Source organism: Papilio xuthus, unplaced genomic scaffold, assembly GCF_000836235.2.
Source record: "Papilio xuthus unplaced genomic scaffold, Pxut_1.1 DF829129.1, whole genome shotgun sequence".
NCBI lineage: Eukaryota > Metazoa > Arthropoda > Insecta > Lepidoptera > Papilionidae > Papilio > Papilio xuthus.
Window position 1 is genome coordinate 2779975 of NW_013529520.1, and position 4663 is coordinate 2784637.

Below are 4663 nucleotides of genomic sequence, written 5' to 3' on the forward strand. Positions count from 1 at the left end.
TAACAATAATGTCTTAACCTCGAATGTAAGTAATACAAAAACCACAAAAACAGAGTTACACACGCTTCATTTATATGATTGAATTACTTTGTCTTGCGTCACATCCGGAGGAAAGATGTTACGTTGTATTATTTGCCAAACATTCACATTCATTTCCTTGATCCGTAACTAGCTATAAAACATATTGTTATATGACTACTTAAATTGAATCTAATAGATTACATAGCTTAATAAATATGTTAGTCAATTTGTTTCAGCCTAATTAATTACTAACTTAAACACATCCAATTAAAAAATCGCCTACGCCTACAGATGTGAGAAACATGTCTACGTTTGCAAAGTTCCTGAAAGTAACAAGATTTCTAAACTAATGTAATTAGATCTTCAAAAAACAAAATATTTTTTGCACAATATTACTGAGGTATGTTTCAGAAATATATTAGTAAATGTAAATGAGACAATGTGGTTAAACTAAAAACCCAAATTGTACTACTAAATAATTTCTAGTCTTTGCGAAATTAACTAACCTTTCGTATTTTCTTTAAATATTAGCAGTTTTTGTTTGGAAATTTTACTAATATTCCTCCTACTATTGAAGTTCGAACAGCTAAAAATATCACATTTTAAACTTACTAGTTATTCCTTTAACATATTTTTAACAAATAAAAAAACTTTTATAGTCACACATACGAAAACAGCTGAGTCGTTATAGTTGACACGGCCGAGTTTGTGGAAAAAATTGTTTATCTACCTTGGAGCTTATCGAGCGTGTCTTATGGCTCGTAAACAACCAACCCCTACACATTATCTTCTGCAACGACGCTATTTATGGCCGCACACGAATAAGTGTTTAATTCTTATATACTTTTAATGACTTTACTTTCTTAATACTTTGTTATTACTTCAAATACGTTGTTGTTGAAAATACTACAGACAGAAGTCGAATCGTACTTTTTTTGATCAATACCACGTGCCAGGAAGCGTCGCTCTCACATTCCCAGGACGCGTTGACGTTAAAGGAAACCATCTGCGTCATTTTACGTCACATCATTTAAGCAATAATAAAAATAATATAACTAGCTCTATATGTATTATATTTGTTCTTCTTTCTTAGAAGATATTCTTAATCTGTGACGTAGGAATAGTTTAAATGACCGTTTATAATTAATTATAGTTTTCTATTTATTACTTAATAGAACACTCTAGTGAAGAAAAACAATCGAGTGACGCTGAGCACATCAAATAAATATGTACTTATATAAAACATATATGTTCATACATGCCCGTAAACAATATTAACCTCCTATCAGTCGGTCAAAAAGTTTACATTTGTCTTATAATCATTCTGAAATTGTAACTCTAGATGTCGTGTAGTACATAATAATAAGCGTGAACATGCCTCGGTTAATAGAAGGGTAAACAAAAGGCACGTAGCTTGTTTGTTTACTGAGAGACCTTTTGTCTTCAGATAATGAAATAAGTTTCGGCTCCATCGTTCTGTTCAACAGAACAGAAGTCTTGAATAAAGAAAGTAATTATTTCTATGTGTTTGTTGATGTAACATTACTGAGGTATTGAGAAGAATCTTTTTTGTTTTATCGAAGAGTATTTTATATACTTTAATTCATTGTTACGAAAGAAGCGTAAAGGGAGCAACAGTATTTATCAATAATGCAACCTTTATATACAAGTTGCAAGTAACTTAATTTCTAAGTCATAATTAAGTTAACTTTACTTATTTGTGACTTTTAAGAATTAACTTAAATTCTATTTGTTGGTCAGATTCGTCCGTATATTATTAGTTTTTAAATCTATAAAGTGGTAAATTTTAATTGTACGAGCAACTATTTAATTAACTGTGATTATCGACTTTAGCACATCTGTTAGTTAAATTTGTAATTTCCCACAGAATTCAATTCGGAAATCATTAATTGAGTTTAAGTCTGACATAATTGAATTCTATTCAAATTTAACAAGCTATTAACACCTTAGGGGCAGCAGAGCTGTCATGTCACTAATTAACTTGATTGAAATAGGTCTGAATATCTTATGTACAGCTTGTCAAGACACTACATAAAATAAATATAATTGGTAAAGTTGCGAACTACCACTGATGTAATAATTATATTATAAAATAATATAAATACGTAAAGTGAAAACTTTATATCCCATTTTAAGTAAATTGTGCGAACGAATGAGTTAATATGGAGAAGTGCATAAGGCTATTTAATCGAAAACAAAAAAATCTTTGATTATAAACTTAATCAATTTTCGACCACTAGCTAAATTATTTGCGTAAAGTTCTTTCTTAATCATTTACATATTTTCAATATATAGACTTAATATTTTACTAATCAGTGATGAGATTGCTTTAGAATATTAATCATGAATATGCAAGTAGACGTCATGTATGTGGTTACGCAGCTCCATATGCGACTTTGTTTATGTTATTACAATATTCCAGTCGCCGCAAATAAGAACCACATCGACTACGCTGTACTTGTAACTTATAATTACATATTTGTTTTAGAATATATTGAAATATTACACAATATATATTTATAATAACCACTGTGGTTGCGCAAATGACGGACGGGTAATGTTGTTTGAAGTGTTTTAAGTAATACTTGCTATCGCCTGTTATTCTGTCCACACCGAACTATAACGTAATGATTAGCCTATGTATTCTTCCAGACTATGTTCTATGTCTGTGCCAAATTTCTTTAAGATCTGTTGAGCTCTTCTGGAGATACCTTCAAAAAACAGATAAATCATCATAATATTTAAAATTTTGTCGAAACGTTTGACGAACCATTGATATTAATTCTCATAAAAGAATGGAACAAAAGAAATTTCTCTATTGTATATTTTTTATAACCCCACTAGGTCACAAGTATGTGGATTAAGGATAAGAGAAAAAGGTATGGACGAATTTCATTATAAATATTTCTCGGGAATATTAAGGAATCCTTCGTCGTGACGGGTGATGTGATCGCCGGAAGATTTCAATAAGCAGAATGTTTGGAATATTTATCGACGTTGCGCCTCATACCTAAGTACTATTGGAAATGACTTTAATAATCTATTAAATAGTTTGTTTTTATTTTTTATTATAAAAATGGAATGAAAAACATCAGCTACATTGATTTAAACTTTCGAGCTTATAATAAAATTCGAACTCGACCTCGTACTTTTAGATTCGTTCAATATTTTTACACGTGAGTAAATACGTACGAATACATATTTTTGTTTGTTCTCATAAGAAATACCACAAAAAGTTACTAATACAATTAATTAATAAACCAAAAAAGTTCGACTTTCACATCTAAGTGTAGCAATTAGGTGGTAATTAGCTGAATGGATAGTCGGAATATCCATGTATATAATTTTCCATATTGAAATTAATTAATTCTTATTGTAATCTGTTAATGTACTACACGTAAAATTTAAATTGGAACCATTCCAATTGCAGCACGACTAAATTTTGTGACGCAGAAGTTTAAGCTAAAATAAAATATAAAACGGGCTTAATGGCACTCACTTATTTTGAATGATAGCTGGGCTTAACCACTTATTCCATTAATTTTCTTTATTAAGCGGCTCCGCTTTGGCGCAGTGCATACCGCTTGCTATAAGTCATTCCATGCGACTGTTAAAATAAAAGTTCTGAATTCAAGCAAGGTAACCTTTTATGAATGCACCTAAATAATGTATTTCATGCACTATGAAACAAATATTCGCGTCACCGTAGCGTTATCATTTTATAATCTACATTGTGTCTTCCACGACTTCAACCGCATGGCATTAAAAAACACATAAAGCTTTTGCGCTATTCCAGACAGTAATCTATCTCTATTCCAAATTTAATCCAGATCGAGAGAGAGAAGATTTGAATGCGGTTTGCAGAGAATAATTTAAAGACACTTTACTTTCTTTAAGAGTACTTGAGGGTGACACCTAAAACTAGCAACAAGGGAAAGCTTATTCATTTCTTCGTTAAGTCTAGTTAATAGATTAGTTTTATAATAAATATTAGAATCATGGTACGACAAGTGTACCGGAGAATCATAAAATAAGTGGTGTCGAAAATAATATCTTAGGGTTAAAGTAAACTGGAAAATGAATCTTTGTTTTAGAAACAATTACTTTGATCACGTATTTATTACTTTTGACGTAAATACTGGTCATAAATCAAAGCAAAAGACAATTTATGTTTGTCGCAATAGCAATAAATATTAGGTTTTATAATGAAAAGTTAAATAATTAGTGATAAGAAGGAGAATATTCTGTAAACTTTTGTACAAAAAAAACTTTTTCATTTATTTATTTTTTTGTTATCTTGAAAATTACGAGTATTTCAAAATATGTTAAACATTGTTTCGTGTATCCACTAATCTTGTTTTTAAAACATTTTCAAATTAATATTCTAGTTGCATGAAGTTAATATTTTTTAATACGTGAACTATGGCATGTAAGCTTCTGCATAACTTTCTTTGTATCCTTAATAGCGGGCTAATGGTATATGCAACGGCATCCTTTGACGGACATTAATTTTAAAAGAACATTACATTTTCTCTTTTTCCACTTACAATGTATTTTATTTTGCATTTAAAAATTCCATTTTTGGTCTCTTGGTAGTGTAACATATTTTTTTAATATTTTT